Here is a 22,997-nt window from a genome sequence, read left to right on the forward strand (position 1 = left end):
AACATCAATTTGACCTTTTTGTAAAATTGATTATTCGCTTTATGTGAATACCACCAAATGGTACAATACCTACATGGTGCACTACTTCAGCAGTATATGCTTCAGTGAAATTAACCCCTTCGCTCGCAAAATTAAAATAGTAGAAAAACAAGGTGCAGACGCTTGTAAATGTGGGCACTGATCACAGCAGACGTGACGGCAGGATACCAATGGCCAGTCCATCGTCGAGTAAATTCAAAGAGACAGAGACACACTTTTTTAACCTGGAGTCACCAATTAACCTGAAATATGAATTAAAGAACAGGCAATCGCTGTGGGAGAATCAGTACACTCTCTTGGATGGGGCTAGCAATAATACTTATTTTAAAATTTCCTCTTTTTTTTAAAATAACATTCTGTATTGTTTTTAAATCCACTATCTTTAATTCTCACTGATTCTTCTTATTTCATAAATTGCTTGTTGGTAAAAGTGTAGCACGGCAGTGTAATAGTTCAATCGCATGAAAGTGTAGAATTTTTCAGGGACATCACAAATTAACATAAAATCAGTGTCTTACTATGGCTACATGTTCTATGTGACTATATATAAAATAATTATGGAAGATCAATGAGAACTACTTTGTCTCAGGGAAATGTAATTCTTCAGTCTGAAGGATTAAGCAAAAGAAAACACATTTTATGTGGAAAATGAAGGCCTGAAGAAGCTAAATTCACACATGCAAGTGAGCCCCCCCCCCCCACACTAATTTGCATTGCACATTACTGATGTAAACAACCTTTAACGGCAAGAGAAAACATCAATCAGGTTTGATTAGTATGTTGCCTAGGGTTTATCTGTATATAAACTGTCAGTCATTTTAAGTGAGCAACAGCAGGATGTAATTAGAGTTTGTGCTCAGAATCTTGGTGGCGGGACTCTTTTTTTGGTTGATTGGAGATTAAAGAGGTTTATAGCGATCCTGCAGGGACGCGATAGTCCGTGATACAGGCCCACATTTTACATTTTTTTAAGCAAACAAAGTGCAGAAATGATCATTTTAGAGAGGCTTTTTGTGAGGGATAGAAGACGAGCGAGAGCGCTTGACCTCCCTAAAGAAACCATCTGTGTGCTGTGTATGCCTACGGTACAGTTCAGTACAGGCTGTCCCAAATGGTAACCACACAGATTCTGGTACTCGTAGTGCTTCATAGATTAACTGCCAACAGTGCGGCGATGATTACTGCTTTACCACTGTGGGAATATATTCATAATGTGAGATTTGCCTTCGCGTGTGTCCCCAGTTAGACATTTAGATTGAAATCACATGGCAGGTTTGTTTACACTTCATTAAATGGATACATTGCCACTGTACTGTTGTGTGTGTGTGTGTGTGTGTGTGTGTGTGTGTGTGTGTGTGTGTGTGTGTGTGTGTGTGTGTGTGTGTGTGTGCGTGTGTGTGCGTGTGTGTGCGTGTGTGTGCGTGTGTGTGCGTGTGTGTGTGTGTGTGTGCATTAGCAGAAGAAGTGGTGTTGTAGGGGTCACCTTGACTTTGCCACCGTGGCGCAAATCAGTAAGTTAGAGAAGACAATCTTTTTCGCATTTGTCTGGCGAGTCTCACATCAGAGCACAAAGAAGCAATTTACCTTCTCAGCACTGCATAAAGTAAATACACAAGCTGCAGTCATAACCCTGCCTCCTTCCCTCCTGTCCCCCTCCCTCACCTCGCCTCCCGATGTGTGCACCAGTGATAAAAGCCACGAGGCAGGGGAGGTAGGAGGGGGGGGGGTTGGGGGTGGACTACTAGGTACACAGGTAAATGGACAAAATGATCCAGTTTGCCTCATTAGATGAAAACGTTATGTTCCCGGTGACACGGGCAGAGCCCGGTTGTCATGGAAACGAGGCGGCATTGTCACAGTCTGTTTCCGTGGGGTTTCTTGTCTGCCTGTCGCTCTCCGCAGTTGCTCTTCATCAGGGACACTCCGATCACTGATATTCTACAGCATGAGGCAGTGACTCATGCACATCATCTTTTGCATCTGGAACAGGGGGGGGGGGGGTGTTGGTGGGGGGATGCACTCACACAGCCAACTAACCTGCAACACACACACAAGCCTTGTGCATATTTTAAAGATATGCTCTCACACACTCACCATGTGTAACATGCATGCGTACCTATACATAGAGTAACAGCATTTGCATATATGCTTGCAAGCATGCATACATTAATATGTTACAAACTACACCCCCCAGCGCTCAAAAGCTCCACTAGAGAGTAAAAGAATTGTGTGTTGGTTTTCTTACGCTATGGTCCAAATCTTAGAATTCACATAGATCACCATATACATGTATACACACAGAGACAGGTGTGTATATTAAACATGCACTCATGTCAATGTTTTGTTCGATGCTTTTTGTTCGAGAGGATGAGAGATGTGCAGCACGCCGTGCAGTCTTCAATTCCGAGTGGTCCTATTGGCGTCTGTCTGCCCCTGTGATCCCGACCATTTCCCCTCATTACATATCAGGTAGATTATGCGCTTTAATCGTCCTTTAGTCTGCCTGATCAGCTGATGCGCTCAGTGTGTTTCCTGCTTATCTAGGCCACCAGATGTCATAATCTGGGGCCTCGTGTAAAGCCCGGCAGCGTCCTCGGCACCGGGCAATGAAGAGGAGGAGGTGAGCATGAGAAGTATGTAAGAAAGAGCCTGATCTGCACCAGGGGGTTACAGATGGGCATAAGGGAACATGTTCCCCAAAGAGTTTTTATTTAATTTTTTTACCAGTTGATGTTCATTCAATGTGAGGATGGAAGGGCCCGCGCGAGGCACACAATCACATATGTGCTCCCCCGAGGTGCCAGGTAGAACAAAGTGATGAGTGACCCACTGTCTCATCAGTCTCCTGCCATCGCCTACAGCTGTTTCATCAAAGTCCCTCTTTTGGCAACTCTCCGTGCGCTCGCATGCCTGATGCACGAAACGACACACTCGCACGCACACTTGTCTCAAAGCCATTTATCTCTCTTGCCAGCCTGATCTGGCTGCTTATCGCTTCAATCTTTTCCTAACTTGGACAGACATACACAGAGGCACACAATGCCCCCCCAACACCTTTTTTCTTCTTCTTTTTTTTTTTTTTTTTTACTTCTCTCCCTTTGAATCTTTAAACTAGCATTGATAACACATGGATCACTACAATAGGTTCCACATTTGGATCTATGGACGAAAGGTGAAAACACAGAAGTTCTCCTGAGGTGGATTCTTTGTGATGAAGACTGCCTGAGTCAGTTACATTGGTCTCGACCGCAACAGTTACCCCAAGCCGTTTTTCAAAAGGTTGGCGTGTAGTGTTGTCATGGAAATGGACATCCAAAATGCAATGAAAGTGTTCCATTGGGCCAGAACTGGCCCACCAAAGGGGTCCTATCAAGTCTGTGGGATGCTAAAAGTATACTAAAAGTATAAAACATTAAACCTCCAACTGAATAGCAGCAATGAAGGTTAACTCCATCATTGCGGCCCAAATAGCATTAGCAGAGAATATGCTGAAGGCTGCAGAAATCCGGCAGCCAAAGAAGCAGCGGGCTTTTTACCGCTGGCAAATTTTCTTGAGAAAAATGACATTTTAAGGACTTATTGTATACCTTTGCCCTTCAACTAGGGTAACATTGGGAGTTGGCATCATTTGTAGGATAAAATTTTGCTTTATGTATTCCCTGAATAACAAATCGACCACAATGACTTTCAATATCGCTCGAATTGTAGTTGATATATCAAACATATTACCTTCCATTGTCAAGTTTCAGCATCACCTGTTTTTCTTCCTGTTATATTTGACATTGAAAATGCATCCCTTCTTTTCTTTTCTGCCTTGGTTGTTAAAGGCAAAATTAAAAAGTGCCACTTCCAGTAATCCTCTGGCGAAGGGCATCTTTTCAACTGCAGGAATTACAGTCATTAAACAAATAATGAAACACTGATAAACAACTGACTGTGACCTTGACCTGGCGGAGAAGGGCTGAGCCATTAGCACGCATGCACAATTTTACCATCTTGCAACTGCCTCTTTCCTAAACCATCTGTATCCATCTTCTGATGCATTAAACGAAGTAATGAGGTGTGAAACTGGATGTTAAAGTCACTGATTGCGAAGTGTGTGGCTGCTTCCATAACGGAACAGCATGTAACATGTAAAGGTGGCTACTTTGCGGCCAAGTGCAAATCAAACATCAGTTAACGAGAAAGTCAGGGAGTGCTGTACGATTCTCGGCGGAGTCTCGAGCTCGGTGGAGCATAGCTGATGAGTTTCCTGCCTAACTGCTTACAACCAGTCAGCCAGCCGCTCCCTGGCACACCAGCCCGTGTATGACTCATCACACGGAAGCATGTGATCGCTCGCACACACACACACACACACACACACACACACACACACACACACACACACACACACACACACACACACACACACACACACACACACACACACACACACACACACACACACTTACAGTCACATTCATCTGCCAGGGGCTTCCCTCTCCTGCAGAGCCATACACGTATACGAAACACCCCTGACAGAGTACAGAAAAGGAAAGTCCTTTGTGTTTCAGGCAGTGTGGGCGTTTGTGTGTTTCTTCTTGCATGTGTTTGGATTTTTATTTATTTCTTTATGTGAGTGGATATGTGAATGAAAGTGTGCAGACTCTCCGACAGGCCACCGTTTGATGAGGGATGAGTCATCCGGATGGAGACCCCGAGGAACACTGGCGTGTTGATTCACTGTATCAAAATACACACACACACACACACACACACACACACACACACACACACACACACACACACACACACACACACACACACACACACACACACACACACACACAAACTGATGCTTGGTTCCTTCGAGTATCATACTAAGGGCATACTGTATCCATAAAATATATAGTGTATGCACATATACATATTCATGTGCATGTATAAGTAATAATGGCTGCATATCCAAGCATAAGCCATTATTTCATTTGCATGTGAGCCAGTGTGAATGAGTGTGTCCATGGATGGAGGTGTCTCCTATGGGTGAGACGGCGTGCTTTGAGCTGTTTTTGTTTATCTCCTCTCAGAGCAGGGAGAGCCGGAATGTGCATAGATCAGAGAAATGCCGCGGGGAGTTGTTGATGCCATTAGCTCAATATACAGGAGAGTATTCCTCATTTCACATCACATACACTCCTATGTGCGCCCAAACACGATATGAATGGCATAATGCAACAAGCTTGCAAGCATCTTCCCTAATGTGCAGATGTAATTCATAACATCCTGTCAGACATGTCCGATGGACTGTCCTCTACTGAAAGATGAAGAAACAAAACTAAGTGAGCAGTTTTAAACAACCTATGGTGGTGAGACTTATTGTCACGTTGAGGGTGGTGGCTCCATCAAACAAATGTGTAACTTTCAGCCAGAAGTCACACATCCTGGTCACATGTGACAGCGAGCGTATGAGCATGTGAGTCATTTCATTTGTGTACGTAAGCAAAGTTTTATAACTTATTCAAATGATGTAGCATGTCCAACATCACTGCTAAACTGAGATAGATAGATAGATAGATAGATAGATAGATAGATAGATAGATAGATAGATAGATAGATAGATCACAAATTAATAATACTACTACTACTACTAATAATATTTCACAGTTACAATTGTGACAACAATAAGGAATTAACAAATTAAAATATAACAACAATAGCAGAGGTAACACAGGTAGGGAGAATTTTAGAGACATTTGAGAGTGTCCTTTCTTTTATTGTGGCCAGTCTAAGACCCACCTGTGCAATAATCATCTTGATATGCCACACTCGTGAGGTGGATGGATTATCTCCGCAAAGCAGAAGTGCTCGCGAACACAGCCAAATCTGTGAACAATATTTGAGAGAAATAGGCCTTTTGTCTGCATAGAGAAAAAGTCTTACATCTTTGAGTTCGTCGCATGGAAAATGGGCGAAAAAACCCCGAAAGCGTTGCATCTATATTTGTGTTCAGCGTCAATGATTTCACCACTTCAGTAGTCTCTCTGGATTTTACATTGTCACACTCACACCAACACACTAGAATTCAGTGTCTTGCTCTGGGACACTGTGATGTGGGTGATGGAACCAACAACCCGTTGGACTGGTGGTTAATCCACTCCACCAACTGAGGCACCGTCACCTCTAGAGCCGGAGTCGTGACGGCCTACAATTAATCATCGACCTTGAAAGTTGGGGACCCCAGTTTGAATCCTGGCTGCAGCAGGAAGGACATCCAGTGTAAAAACTAACCATTGCTAGACTGCCAGTTGAAATAATTTGCTGTGGTGACAAATATAAAAAGCAAATGGCCAATCAAACTATGAAACATTAGAATCATAACTATCAATTGTTGCTAACTTTTGCCATCACGGTATTAACCATTCCACCTGCCAACACGAGCACCATCTGCATTTTCCTCTGTTAATAGACTGAATCACACTAGACGGAGTTAATATCTGCAGAATATTTGGTTGCTAAGCAATAACCATCTATCTGCTATACCAGTTTATCCATACCAGGGTTTACGGAGCCAATCGCAGAAGACAATGTGAGGAGGCGCAGTACACCCTGGACAGGTTGTAGGTATCCGTTGACCTTAAATCTATGCTTGTGGACTGGTAGAATGCAAACTAAACCCAAGCACGCACAGCGGGGAACATGTAAACACTGCACAAGAAAATGAGGCAAGAGTGCAAGCTAATACAAAATCCGTGTCCCGTGTGCCCATAGACAATATTATACCAAAATTATTTTTAGTTGCGGAAGATAATAGTTCACATTAACTTTTCAGCCTGAAAAATGTTGGGACAGCCTTATTTTTGCCATTTGCTCGTCTTCGACCACAAGGTATGCAAATATATGGGAAATTAGAAACTCCAAACTCTGGCACGTCCTATTTTATGATGATCTGGACTGCATTCAGTCTTTCTTATCTGTGGTACAGTTGCTGTATACTCTCTAGGATTATCTTGCTGAAGTAACAAGGATTTCTCTGAAAAGCCTTTGTTGGGATGAGAGCATATGTTCATCTGAGTCCCCTGTACACTTGTCAGCATTGATGGTGTCTTTATGTGTACACACACACACACACACACACACACACACACACACAACCGGAGATGCTCACACCATCTTTTTGACATTCATTGCTGTTTATAAATTCCAACTGAGGCCATATTCTTCATGAAATGTTAAAAATGTCTCACTTTCTACTTCTGAGATTTTGTTTGTGTTCCCTTATGAATAAAATATGAGCTTGTAAGATTTGCAAATCATAAAATTCTGTGTTAATATCCAACCTTTCAGAGTTTGTATGTTAGTTCTGCAGCGCATACAGAAAATGTTCACGTACGAAGTGGAGGAGTTTAACTCCGTCAGTGAAATCAAAACTAAATCCATATTTTAGTTAGTTTTTTGTTTTTTTTGTTGAATTCACATTTTCTGCACCCCATGAAGAACATCTCGGCTTTTCTGACAGAACCGCATTGTTGGGGGATTTACTTTGATCGCTTTGGCTTTGTTACTTTCATAAAACTCCTTCGTCAGTTGAAATTCCCGGCCTACTGAGGCTGGGACTATAAAGCATCATGATAAATGTCAACAACTTCATGCCTTTAAACAGTCACCATTCATCCAGTATTAAGTGCCTCCGCAGCCTTAAGCTGTGTTATGGTTACATTTTGTACGCGATAGTGTTCGCAGGAGGCGTTCACAGGAGCTATAATAAGCGATCATTGTCATGAGTGCGGCTGTGGTTAAAGCAGTCGGAGTCTATCTCTTTACATTAAGATGATTGATCAGCTAGGAGGGATGGCTGGCGGATGATGAGGCAGTTATCTGGAAGAGACAACGACATGATCATTAATCTTACACCCGTGATGACGATGCACGGGTGTGTGTGTGTGTGTGTGTGTGTGTGTGTGTGTGTGTGTGTGTGTGTGTGTGTGTGTGTGTGTGTGTGTGTGTGTGTGTGTGTGTGTGTGTGTGTGTGTGTGTGTGTGTGACTTTTTGTTAGGTGAAAGCAGCACTTGTTTGTTCACAGCAATGTTGATGAGGATTTATCAAAAAAGGGGACAGTGTCTCTCCAGGTCTGTCTCTCTCTCTCTCTCTCTCTCTCTGTCTCTCTCTCTTTTTTTCTGTCTCTCTCTCTCTCTCTCTCTCTCCCCCTTACGCTCACACCCTCACACACTGATTTGCTCTCCTGAGGGTCACCTTGAGCTGCACAAATTGGCTTTGGTTGGTTGAGGTCTCTGCACTAGCAAATTAGTCAAGCACTGCATCTCTTTGAAAGTCTGAACTACACTCCCTCTCTCTGTCTGTCTTTCCAAACATCTTACCGTCCCTCTTTTGTTCTTCCGTCTCATGCCTTTTCCTCCCTTCTCCAGTTTTCAGCCCGTCTTTTCTTGTATTCCCCATGTGCCGATCTAATTTTTCAATCCAGTACCTCTCATTCTCACTTTATCTTGGTCTCCTCTGTCTTTCTTTCGTTGCTAATAATCAAATTGAACTTATCCTAAAGTATCACCAAACACAGCCGCTGCTGCATTTATTTAGTAATACGCCTGGAGAGCAGTAAAATAATCTATTGCTTTGCTGTCGTTGTAGATGCGTGACTTCAGTTTTACTCGTCATCGCTCGGTTCAGATGCAGCAGCTCAGGAAACTGCTTTCATTTGGGAAGAGTGATACTCCTGCCTCACCGCGGTAGCCGAGACTATTAATTTTCTGCAAACAACACTGTCAGTGGAAACAAGGGATCATTTTGTAACCACATTTTAAAACGCAGAATATAAGCAATCAGTTGTGGAAATAAATGAATTAAAAAAAGAGTGCAACAGTGAATATTTTTCTAGGAATAACAATGAGTATTAATTACACGCAGGGAAAATTTGCATGTAAACACAGTCTTTGGATGTTGTTTTTGGCATTTTGATGAGCAGCTGATGTTTACATCCCAGTCTTGTCAACATTGTATTATGTATTCTATGTGGGATCTGGACTTGGATTTATTGATTGTGTTTTCACTGGGGAGCTCCTGATAGGAGCGCATCTTCTCTTGCTTATATTTGCAGAGTGGGATATTTAGTCATTTATTGCCATCTGAATCATATTTTTTGTGTCTTTTCCTGTTTTAATTTCAATGTGGAACTATTTGTTTTATCTCAATAAATTACAGTACAATAATTTGGAGTTGTGAAGCAATTTAAATATTGTACAGTCGTTTATTGAAGGGTATTTGGGTGCATTAAACATAATATTTATTATTATTATCATTTGTGATCTTTTCTGGTGTCCAGGCAAAATATCTCATATCACGTAATGTGAGAAACAAACACAGATCAATGTATCTGTATGGACACTGCATGCTTCAGTGTTTTATTTCACTTTTTTAGCTGTGTAACTATTCTAATTATTTAAAGTTGTCTGTTTTTTGTACTTCAAAAATATTTTTGCTTGCATATATTATAATATTGGTACTTACATATAAATTGTCGTAGCATTTTCAGTGACAAAAAGGAAGCAAAGCTTAATGTAATTTCCTACAAATAGTGAAGCGAATGTAGCAAGTGAATGGATGCATGGTTAAATGTACTCAATAGATTCTGGATATTCAAATAAATAAATAAATAAATAAATGACCACACACACACTTATGGTGTCCATATTGAGTGAATGAATGAAAGACTTTATTATAAAGGGAATTTTCAAAACACAATTCAATTTTGTGTTATATTTACAACACCAATTGCAACACAGTCATTTCAAGGCACTTTTACAGAGGAAAAACCCAACAATTCCACATGATCAAGCAGAGGATAAAGTGGAAAGTAAAAACTTCATTTTAACAGGAAGAAACCTGCAGAACCAGAGTCAGAAGTGGAGACTTTCTCCTATTCTGATCGGAGTCTGAGGATAGAAAGAGAAAAGGACAGAGACAGAGACAGAGAGCAACAAGCACCGGCATATATGTGTCTGTAAATACTATCCTTGAAACGCCTTCAGGCTCTAAAAATCCCGGATTGGCTGTAATCTGCCTCTGCATAACAAACAGACACGACTCTGTATGTGCACGTTACAGTCGCCGTTACTTACTCAAAAAGTTACTTTACTCAAACAAAACATTGACTAATTAGTTTGAAAAGAAACTTTTCCATTACGTATAATTGCCTGTGGTTTTTAGGCCGTCTTAATAGTGTGCCTATATCTGCATTGCTCAACTCAACGTTATTTATAGCGCACTTTAAAAACACATTAGCTGAGCGATCCGCGCTGTGTGGGTCATTCTAATGATTGTTTCACAGATTCAGCACAGCGGAAGTTAGTTTGAGGTCAAATGGTGGCACGCACACATTAAATTTGGTCTGATTGAGTTAATCAGTGATCATTCCAGTCAGGTATTTTCAGTCATGCCGAAACTCACCACAACACCGCTTCAAGAGAGATACGAATTCATGAAGGAATCAACTGGAATAAACCACCTTCGTCTTCCAGACGGCAACAGAGAGCTCTTATAATTGTAGACTACTGTTTAATTAGAAGCTGAGTTTACATTTCCAGCATTTTGGAAGACGACCAACAATGGCTCACTCGGGAGTAAAGAAGGAATTTCTCCAACTTCGACAGGGTTGTCAAGTTCATAGGAGTAATCAGTTACTAAAAGTCTCATATTGTCTCATTAAGTCTCACATGTTAATCTATAACGTGGCATCCAAACACAAACTTCAACTTTTTCTCTCATGTTGTCAGTCAGCTTCTATTGCAGGATGTCACACAAATGATTTCTTTAGGATTGGGATTATATTTCAAATCCACTTCATGAATATTGGTGCCAGCATGACACTTCCACCTAATTTAGTATTTAGAGCGTACATGGTGTTTTAAAGTGAAGTGTCGCTTTGGAGCTGTCGAGGTGAATTTGAAACCACTTCGCTTCGCAGCACTTTTTTTCGGTTTGTTTTTAGCACGTCTCCACGTACACAGCCCGTTTCCGAACGTACTCGATAGCACGAGCACCAGACAGAAACAGAGCTCTCTTTGATCAAGACCAAGTGAGTCCTCATCTTTTGTCTTGCCACTGGCTGCGTTGGCATGGAAACCCCAGCAGAGTGGGGAACACTGTGGTCGATCGGCAAATGGGTCACATGGAGAGGAAAACAAGCGCGCGTGCGTGCGTACGAGCGCGCGTGCGTGCGTACAAGCGCGCGTGCGTGCGTACAAGCGCGCACACACACGCACGCACGCACGCACGCACGCACGCACGCACACACACACACACACACACACACACACACACACACACACAGCAGCCCCCTTAGCATCAAGTGCAGTGTTACAAAGTAAAGAAACCCCTGACCTATTTTGCCCACCAGGAGCATGAATGAGCCCCTTTCTTTTGCACAACATGCTTGTGTTGCAACAGAGTAGACAGTTAAACTATAAGCCACCGAGCACATATTTCTTTTTGGTAGCTTGACTCTTTGCCAATCGCATAGGATAATTTCCTTCTTTCATTTCCTCCAGATTGGCTTTTATTGAGAGTTGAGGTGAGTGGAGGTTTGTGAGGTGTGAAAATCATTTTGACAAAGGAAAAAAAAAAATGGGGGTAAAAGAATGTGTAGAATTAAACCTGCTGCAGGTGATGCTGAAGCAGGGGGTTGGGGGGATGGGGGCACGGGGGGGTCTTTGTGATTCTGCTAGAGGGGAGCACCTCCACGGTGACTCATTACAGTTTAGCAGAGAGGATTCACTGTAGACTAAACCACTGGAAGGAAGTGAAAAGAGAAGAAGAGAGTTTACAGACCTTTTGTCATTCATTCAGATGTCAGCTTTAAGATGCCCCCCTGCCCTCGATGCACAGTTCAAACTGCACGACTGGCTCCCAAAACACTAGTATAAACATATATATATGGTCCACTAACCAGCGAAAGATTTAGTGTTGCAGAAGTTATGTGTGTTTTGGTCTACTGCCACATCTTGCTGACCTTGTAAAAGTATCTGCAGGGCAACGTGATGCAATAAAAGATCATGTTTACTGCAACGGCACAACAACAAAAAAAACAATCAGAAGAGAGGACACAGCATGAAAAAACCAACTTCTGTGTATGACATTCTTTTGTAATTAGCAGTAAATAGTAATACAAGCAGGGCAAAGAGATATAAAGGGTGCAGGCAAGCACACGCACGCACAACACACACACACACACACACACACACACACACACACACACACACACACACACGCACACACACACACACACACACACACACACACACACACACACACACACACACACACACACACACACACACACACACACACACACACACACACACACACACAGTGTCTGTCTGCCTGGCTCTCCTACGTGGTTCAGGGCTGGCATTCAGTTACATCATTCTTCAGAGAACGGAAGCTCAGATTACAGGAAAGGCAAACACAGGCCTCTAGGGTCTGTGCAAGTGTGTGTGTTTGTGTGTGTCTGTGTCTGTCTGTGTGTGTGTGCGTGTGTGTGTGTGTGTGTGTGTGTGTGTGTGCGTGCACGCACACGCGCGCATCAGTGTGCGATGCACTTGCACTCACTCTGCTCTCCTTATATAACCGATCAGGATGCCCGCCACGTTTCTCTAGATGGATGCGATATCATTTGGATTCAGATTTCATCATTCAATTCGACACACAGTTGCGGCGGGGATGCTTGTGTAGTTGCGATCGGCGTGATGCGGGACACTTTCAAATGTGACATATTTCCGAGGAACAATACATGTGATTGATTCAGTACATAATAACATTTATGGAAGTGATATAAAGTTTACTTGCATCTTCGTCCGTCTACTATAAATCAGGTGAACTACCAGTAGATCACAGGGCCTTGCTGATTATGCGTGAAGGGAAGTTTATTTAGAGAGGGAGGCTAAATGAAGATTGACTGAATGCAGCTACACCCTGGACAGCGGTGGGTTAAAGCTGGGTTAAAACTCTGGATATTGTGAAAACCGTGTCAAGACACCACACTGCCGTGCAGCCTGGCAACTCACATTTAAAACCATGCGAGTTATACAGGTCGTGAACTTCGGAATTGAAATCTTTTGAAAAAAGTGTTGAAACTGGCAGAGGTCATTCGAGGTCTTTCCACTTAATCGCCCATGCAGCTCCTTCACACTATTTAGTGCGTAAATGCTCTGCATCGTCCAAGCTGCAAGACAACATATTAATGGTGGATTCCTCCATCAGTAGGTAGATAATAGGCAGGCACTGGAGCAGTTAACCACGCAAAAGGCAGCATAATTACCATGGAGACGTGCAGTAGCTGAGAGCGTCGTCGTCGGGCAGGTTGAGGGGGAGATGAAGCCGAAGTTGGGACACTGCGTTCCACAGTTCACCAGGCACCTCCACCCATGTCTCTGCCAGCATGTGCAGCACCAGTTAAATTAGTGCTGTATAATTAACAAGACCAAATGGGCCTGCAGATGTTCCAAAGTCAATTGAACATCAATAACTCCAGCTGAGGCTGGTGACAGCCACCCCCCACCCCCACCCCACCCCACACACACACACACACACACACACACACACACACACACACACACACACACACACACACACGCACTTTTTTTTTTTTATCAGTCAAACTCTCTCAGCCCCTTTGTCTCTCCTCGATTTCTATCCCTTTGTCTTTTTGTGTCCCTCTCCCCTTTTTTTATCAAGACTCTAGAGCCCAGATGAATTTCACAGTCTGTTTGAAGCTGCTTTTCAGCCATGTGAATGAATGGGTACAGTGCGTTTGTGTATGCTGCTGCTGATGCTGCCATTTGTCTCTCCCTTTCTCAGTCCGTCTGCATGTTTGGAGCTGGCGGGCCTGTCATATGTCTGTTTCTGCGGCTCTCTGCTCTCCGCCACTCACGGCTTTCATGCTCTGATCACTGTGATTTCAGCCAGTTTCTATTGATTATATGCATTATGGCGCTGCAAATATAGCCACTCTAGCACTATCCCACATAACACCCCGTGAACAGAAATACACTCCAAGGATGTAAATGTATTTTCCACAGTCAAAAAGAAGCTGTGGCTAATGAAACTGTGGCTAAGTGCCCCCACACAAATACATCTGAAAATCCTGCAGAATTGAAAATACCAGTTAGTTCGTGTTTTAAAAGGACCGCAGTTTCTATTTCTGACTTTGTATTTTTGAGTGTCCTACTTCTATTTTTACTATTTATGACCAGGATTAAAAGGATTAGTCCGATAATGTGATTCTCCACTGGTGTTTGTATAAATGAAGACCCGAATGGATTACCTTTCCAACAAATGATCCATCCATCTTCTCTACACACTTTATCCAGCCGTTAATCCAATCTACTACACACTGGACAGTCGTCAATCACAGGGCAAACACGGAGAGACAGATAAACCCACACAAAGGCAAAATATAGTCAAAGATTAAACTTGGACACTTGTTGTTGGACTATGGGAAGAAAACAGAATAGGATACCCAAAGAAAAAAATACACACTGCACTTCAAAATTCAAAACCTATTTTTTCTCTCTTTGATCCGAAGTGCCCAGATTGTTAAAATGTGAAACACAGATTGTTTTATTGAACTTAAAAGAACTTCAAATGACAGAAAGAACAAACTCTAGATTCATCTAGTCATATTTTATTAGGACTATCACAAACAACATCTCAAAATATAAAAAAAAAAGACTAAAACAGGTCACAAACTGCAGAAACAGGGCAAGTTTAAAGTCTTTCCTTTTGGATGTTAAGTTTGTTGGCTGCACTGAGCTGAGCAACACTGCAAAAGTGCAGTGAGTACTCGCCACTAACAGGTCGATTCATCTCACTGTGAGACAAAAATGAACTTAAAATGAAATAGTTTGTTATCAACCGCAGTGGTTGGTTCAATTAAAACATTTCATCAAGTAATAAAGGTTCAGGGTTTTGCTCAGGGACCCAAAAGTGATGCCGGTCTGACAACACTGCTCTAGTCAGAAAGTATAGCTCTGAATCCTTATTTTACGGTATCACATAGCATTACTTATTAATACAGATAAATGCAAGATGTGATCATGTGATGTTCTTTAATGCCTCTGTAGTGTCTGAAGGCCTTTTTTTTTTCTTCCTTTAAGTAAAAGCTTAGATTTTCACGAGTGGGTTACATTAGCAGTCATTAGTTCAGCATACATGATTTACAAGATACAAAAACAGCACATTTCCATAGGTAGAGAATCATAGTATAATTTATGTGTTGGGCTACATGGATGATCAGAACGTTTCTTGTCATTTATCTGCATATTTATGCGTGGCTTTTTCTTGTTGTCATGTCAACGCTGCCTCATTAAAAGCAGGCATTCACCCACAGGTAACTTTGTCCATCCACTCTCAAACGCCACATACACATGCTTAAACGTTTTATTGCATTATCACTAAATATTTAACATTAGGATAAGATGTTTTATGCATTTTTTTAATATAAACTACAGAGAATTGGGTGGCGGTCACAGGAAGCTGATTGAAATTGTATATTTTTTGTATTTTCTCTGTTTCTAGACTAATTTGCTGCTATTTCATCAGTAAATATTTAATTTTTTTGAACATTGAAGCAATAACTGTGAACAATTTCACAGATTTTTCCAGTCACTGTTAAAAATAAAAAAATGTAGTCAAATTTCAGTGTTCAAATACCTTCTGCTGAGCCATTCATTTTATTCTTGAATTTAAGTAATCCTGGAGTTTAGAAGATGTGAGCAGAGATGAGCGCTTTCTTTATTTTTAGCACTTTTTTTTTTTTTTTTTATGTCATTGAAACAGAAAAAGGCAAAAAAAGGAACATTGACCCTCGAAAAAAACCTGAACCAACAGATGCTAAACTATCTGCATGTTCAGACGCCACACTTCACACTCCAGAATGAAACAATGTCCTAATAAAAGTCTGGGCATGCATTCACACATTGATATGCTGACTCGGTTTTTGCCAAAACTAGGCCAACATCCCACATGAATTCAGAAGCTGGGAGGAGGAGAAGCAAAAAAAGGAAAAACTCACACACTTTACAGTTTTTCTCACCAATATTCAAAGTGCATTACAATCTTTTAATATTTTGGCTAAAGCAGCAAGTTTAGCTGTTAATTAGTTCATGAAACAGTGCAAGTGTACCCCAAGGCTTGGATCAGATTGGACTATGATTAATCGGTGCTGTGGTAAAATTGAAGTGAGAGCGAATTGTGTCTTAAGACAAAAGCTTGCTGGAGTCTGAAGGCAAATTTCTGAGACGGCAGGACAGAAACTCCCTCTTTGTGCAGATTGAATCCACTCCTGCCTGGAATCCATCCCTCTCTCTCTCTCTCTCTCTCTCTCTCTCCACTCTTTGGAGTCTCCTTTTCGTACTTTCTGTAATGCAATTCAGCAAGGTGACAATAATGTGGCCCGCATGGAAAACCTACTGGAAGTATGCAAAAGACTCTCGCTCAGCTCGAAGCTGATAAGATGGCAAATGATGAAGGGGGGTCTGCCTGCTGATGGCCGCTGTTTGATGCCGAGGCTTCTAATTTCAATCTTGTAACTCCTTCATAAATCATGAACGCAGCATGCCAACGCTGATGTGGCCCCTCCTTGTCGTTTCCTTGAGACGGAGTGGTGCAAACAAGCCGCTCCTCTCGGTGTCTTCTCATTGTTTCTCCCTCTTCAGTCATCCGCCCATCTATCCATCCATCTTCTACACCTATTTTTCCACTGAGAAAACACCATGGGGAAGGCCAGCTGCCTATCACGGGGACAACACACCCATTTACATGTATAATATATTATATATCTGGAAATATGTCACTTGATGTTTTTTGTTTTTTTTATTATGGCTATATGTGTATATATGTAAAGTATATTTTGGTTTGTTTTTAATTAATGCTGACGAAAGAATCCCAAAACAAATTGTATGTTGGACATACCTGACAAAGAAAATCTCTGATTGTGATTGAAATTAGAGTATAATGCCGTTTCTTTTGAGTCATGGGAGGACACGGAAGTATTCAGAGACATCATGCACAGGGTGCAATCTCACTATGTAGTCTTGTCGACAGTTTTTATGCCGTGGGAGGAAACGTGATCACTTGCAGAATACCTACGAATGTCCAGGGAGAACATGCAAACTGACCACTGCACTACCATGCAGCCCTCTCTCCGACTCTGCATAAATTCCCCCCAGATATCTGTGCACACTGGAAGGCTGACGGACTGTTCTGTGCCACATTCTTCTTCGAATTCCCCTGAAAAAAAACTAAAAAAAACCCTGCAAGTATCATAAATTTGCCTCCTTTCCAATTTCAGTTTGGTGGAGAGGTGAGATGATAAGAGAGGGGGGTGGGGGTGGAGGGGAAGGTGGGGGCAGATTGACACAGCCATAGAGCTAGAGTGAAGAAGACAGAGATAAACTCTTGACTTTTTGCTCCTGAATGAATAATCGGAGACGAGAGAGAGCCAGACAGAATAAGAGAACAGTGCAGGGGGTAGAAAAGAAAAAGAAAAAAAGAAGCCGGTCTTTCTTCTTCAGGAGTTGTGTGATGTGGGAGAGTGACCTGAGGCAAGTGGATGGTGGTGAAAAGCTCTGTTAGCTACCAGCTGATGTTCATCCAGGCTGCAGAATCAGGCTAACATTCATAACCAAATAAAGTCGGGCTGGATTCGAAATGCCTGGATCGCAATAACAAAGGAAAAGGAATAAATCTGAAAAAATAAATAAAATGCTTCTCTGTACATCTACATGAGAAAGGAGGAGAGCTAAACATATATATATTTTTTAGAATCAATCTCTCTCTTGGTGCCAATAATTTGCACATATTCAGAGAAAGAATTTGCGAAAAGGCTAGTTCTTTTTTCAAAATGCATGTAATTTTCCTGCATTAGCGCGCATTGCACCAGCTGTCTGGACAATGCCACCGATGAAAATGTATTTAACATATGGTCATACTGGGTCTGATGGTCCTAGTTTTGATGCATAAAGACATAAAGATGACTGCAACATGGTACTGGAAGATATAGAGAACTCTGTACACTTCTCTTACAATCAAACAGATATTCAATATATGCAACTGTTCATTTGAAATATATTTATTTGCATTTGTTTTTTAAGATTAAACACTAAACACACCGATAATCATTGTGTTTCCAAATATCCACACACTTGCTTCATGTCGTGTTGCAGTTTAAGAGAAATAATCCATCCATCCGTCTTCTAAACCGCTTTAACCAAACTAGCCTGATCCCAGCTGAGTGAGGGTGAGGAGCGGATACAACCTGAACGGGTCACCAGTATCACACTCACATTCAATCCTATGATCATATTTAGAGTCAGAAATGAACTTCGAATGCCTGTTTTGGGAGTCTGAAAGGATACTGGAGTATGCTGGGAAAAAAAAAACAAAGCATAAGCAGGGAGATCATATGAACCTCACCAGAAAGGCCCACACACCCAACCTGGACATGAACCAGGTTAATCAAAATAAAACTGTGTTGCAATATAAATACTATTTATGACTTTATTTACTTATTTTGATTTACTACTACTACTACTACTACTACTACTACTAATAATAATAATAATAATAATAATAATAATAATAATAATAATAATAATAATAATAATAACCTGTTCTCATTTTCATAGCAAATGATTATGGATCATTAGTTGTAGTGGTATTTTTCCAAAACACATTTTCTATTCTTTAGGGACAATGAAACAGTCTTATAAGATTTTAATCTTGTAATTGTGGGAGTCAATTATTTGAAAAATTGTCAAATTAATTAGGTAATTTGTGATGTATGATTAAATCTTGATTATATACTTTTACTGGCGTGGAAGAATGAAGCATGATTAAAAGCTTTAATTTGTTTATTTTCTTATGTTTTTAATTTTGTTAAATTAGGTTGTTGCACCTAAAAATCACTTTGGGGTGTAATTAAAGAGATTTCCAGCAAAAGACAATGCAAACTTTTTTTTTCTAAAGCAATTTCCCCCAACAATATGCTGGAACAATGGAGAAATTACATATATCAGTATTTTTGATAAACCCTTGGCAAAGATAATCAAACATAACATGCAAATCACTCAGTGAGCACAAACGTGATTAAAACAAAAGCTGTGAAGCTCTGTACCAGTGGATAATTTCTCAGTGCCAGCTAATGTAAATCTATGTAAAGTGCATGCAAACCGTGCTCTCGGGCCACCTGCCAGTGGTCAGTTTGCCTTGAAAGAAGCCAGAGTAAATGCGAAGTAATAGTGCGTGAACTCATGTATAGGCATGAAGATTTCTGTTCTGCAGCTGCATGGAAAGAAATCGGTCCGGAGTGTGATCTCATACAGAAACTGCTGTTATTTTCTTTAAAAGGATGAGCGGTTTGTACAATACTGTCACTTGTTGGCTATTGGCCATCTTTTACTGCATTGCAGTATATCAACCACAGCAACACTGTAAAGAAATCAAACATTTAGTCGTCTGTCTCCGTGATGAATATTGGAAATGGAGGAAGTGAGACTAAATAAATTTAAGAAGTGTGTCACCCCGGTGCTTGAGAAAACGTTGAGGGGGTGAATTATTCACAGAGGCATCTTGATTAAAAAGTGATTAATCAGCCCATCCAGGCTGGCCCAAATGGAAGCACAATCTTCAAACACTGCAGAGAGGTATTAAGGTTTGTTGGAATATATGGCGACAATCTCATTATAGAGGCCAGCCCCATGTAATCTTCCTCTCATTTTTCCCTTCTTCTTTGTCTCCCTCTTTCACTTTCTTGCGCTCTTGTTCCTTCAAATATGCAAAGGAGACATTTCCTCCCGTGCTGTAATTAGCAGAAAATATGCAAAGCAGATCAGAAGTTGGAATTTAAAATTTAATAAGTTTTCTGTTCACAACAAATTGGGTTTTTATTAAGCCCCCCCCCCCCCCAGTAAAATCTATATTGGGGGAGGGTGTGTGTGGGGGGGGGGGGGTCAGTCATATTAAATGGGTAATCTTCAAAGCTGACCTCGAAACAATTAAAAGCCGTCCTTTTCCATACAAACACACGTCGTTCATTTAAAAGCTGGATTGTAAAACTTGTAAATAAGGAGGTCAAAGTGTGTCTGTGCTTTGTGCGATCATGTGTACTGCAGTTTGCTCAGGGGGGGATGTGAAGCCTTGGAGGGATTCCTCCATCCTTCTGGTCCATGCATCCCACCTTCTGCTGAGTATGGAACCAGACAAATAAACGTTCAATATGATCCAAGCACTACAGATTCTCAATAATGGAGAGCAATAATGCTGTTACCTCTGAAATAACATGTAGCTTGTGGCTTGTGTCAGCCTAAGTATCCATTTTAATTTCATTTCATTATTCTAAGACTTGGTTGTTTAATGTCGTCCAGATCTATTGGCAATGAAAAGCTTTAGGTGTGCTTGGTTTTACTTCAAAGGTGAACATCTGGATTTCGGGTCTCTATTTTTTTTGTTTTTTAATTTTATAGCACTGTAATAATCCCCAGAGAGGAAATTCCTTCCTGAATTGACCCATCGGTAGCAGCCACACAGAGCGGGGCTCGGGGGGAGCTGGGGGGGGCCAAGGTTCTTGCTGTATGTATAATCATAAACTATCTGTTACTCTTGTAGCTTTGAACTACATCTTGTTTTTGCTCCATATTTTAGTCTTGATTACATTTACATCACAATCCGTTCTAAAAAAAAACAATAAAAAAAAAAAAAAAGGCTTCACGTATTCCTTTTTTTTTTTTTTAATCATCATTTCTTGAAAAGAAAATAGTTGCATCTTTCCTCTGGCTGAACTCATCTGTTATGTATTTAAATGGAGCAGTTTTAATGTGCTTTCACTGTGTCCCTCTCTGTAACCCACATCTACTGTATTTACCACACACTCACACACAGACACAGACGCTCTCACTGTGTGTCTGTGTGAGTCTGCATACATACAGCGACTCTTCATGCGTGTGCCAATGAACTCTCATCATGTCATTATGAAAGCATAGATCATGAACTCCTGAGATAATTTGCCGTTGCGAAGCATTAACCCTCGGGGGCCAATGCATTAGTGTTAACTCTTGAACTATGTTGCTAATAAGTCAAGGCTGGTGATAATGTCTCTCCTGAGAGTGACTGAGTTTTCAAACAGTTGAGCAGGGAAAGTGGATGTGTGCAAAACTTAATGTTGTTGCTGTTTCTTCACCACTTTATTTCATCCCAGCATACCCAGAAGGATGACCCCAGCAGAAACGGCACTGGAGACTGACAGCAGGAAAGGCTGTGGTTATGATGATAATTGCCTCTGTGAGAGTTGTGCTGGTGGGGGGAAAAGAGAAAAATAAAATAAATAAATAAACACACACACACACACACACCAGAGGCCAACATGTTAATTTTGTGCCCAGTAACCACACTTCACACCCACTCACACATCCACATCACTTAAAGATAGGTGCATCCAATTCATAGCATTACACACATACGTCATCCCGACATTTATGAGATTGAATCAGCAAAGGAGAATCAGCTTAACCTCTCTGCTCTGAAGTACTGAGAGCTGGTTCACATCCTGCCTCTGCCCGTCTGTGTCGGAGGAATGAACCTGGCGTGGCTTCCAAGAAAAGAATCAATTTGCATCCAGGTGCTAAAGACAGCCTCTAAATAAAGCGGGGGCCAAATTCCTGTGAATTGCTGGAACTGGTATTAGAAAGAACGTGATAATTAGTGTGACTGTTAATTTGAGCGCACAACATCCGTTGAACTTCATCTCACTCATGTCGGGGGCTACATGCACTTTGAAGATGAAGCCCCAGTTTGATCTTCAAAACATCTGCCTTCTGTCTTTGTGTCACCGTGGCAGTAATTTGTTGCTGAAGGTTGCACGCGCTGTGCGTACCCGTGCATTTTTTTCTTTGAAATCACGGGACATCTCGGCTGTCTTCGCAGTTCAAGGGCGTATCGTCATGTGCCTGCGAACTTTTCTGAGCGCAGCTTGGCGTCTGAGCGCCCAGAGTGAAGGCAGCCCCGCGTCAGCAACAATCAAGGTGAGGTCCCTCTCCCCGGGCAGAGCCGAGCCACCAGCCACATGTTTCTCACTCACTGCCCTGCCTTGCATCATGTTCGGATGATAGCCACAACAAGAGACAAAAGACGTAACATTGCCAAGACAGCGGGCTGCGAGAGCTCGGGGCTGAAGTAAAATCTGAAAAACTTTACATCAGAAGTCTGTCAGAAGACAGGGCGTGCCCCCCCCCCCCCCCCCCCCCCCCCCCCCCCCCCCCAAAAAAAAAATGTCTAAAAGTTCTAGGAAGAAAATTAAGATTAATGTGTAGAGGGGTGGACACATGGCAAGGTTAAATCATTTCCCCTGTTGCTACATTTGTAGTTTTTCTTAATGGCCGACAGAGTTATTGATTGCCGCTGTGCTGCGGACAGGAGTCAAGCAGCTACATCATAGGTCTGTCTGCTGTGAGTTTGCATCCAGCTATGATGAATGGAAGTACTCTGGTACTCCCCCCATCAGGAGACAGGCTTTCCTGTGGCCCTGTCCATTAATGCATTATAAATGAGCCCGCGAGCATCTTCAGAGAGACATGTGAAGCATGTGAGACACCACAGACCAGTGCTTCCTGTCTTCCAGTAAGGAGAAGGCGCTTCCACGTGACCTGGCCGGCAGGAAACCATGTGACACAGCAGTCCAGACCACCAGACCATGGGCTGACTGCACACTTCAAAGGAGCGAGCTCACTCTGCAGATGCACCAACGTGAAGCTTCAATCGGTTAGAAATTCTCCTCACTTCATTTCAACTGAGGCGAAGGAAAACGGCAGATCAATAACAGTGCGTCACAATAATTTCAAGTCACATCTGTATGTCGTACTGTAAAGTTTCAGTTTGGGTGATATGGTCAGGTTACTCAGGTGATTGCTCTACAT

Source organism: Lipophrys pholis (genome assembly GCF_963383615.2).
Source record: "Lipophrys pholis genome assembly, chromosome: 21".
Classification (NCBI taxonomy): Eukaryota; Metazoa; Chordata; class Actinopteri; order Blenniiformes; family Blenniidae; genus Lipophrys; species Lipophrys pholis.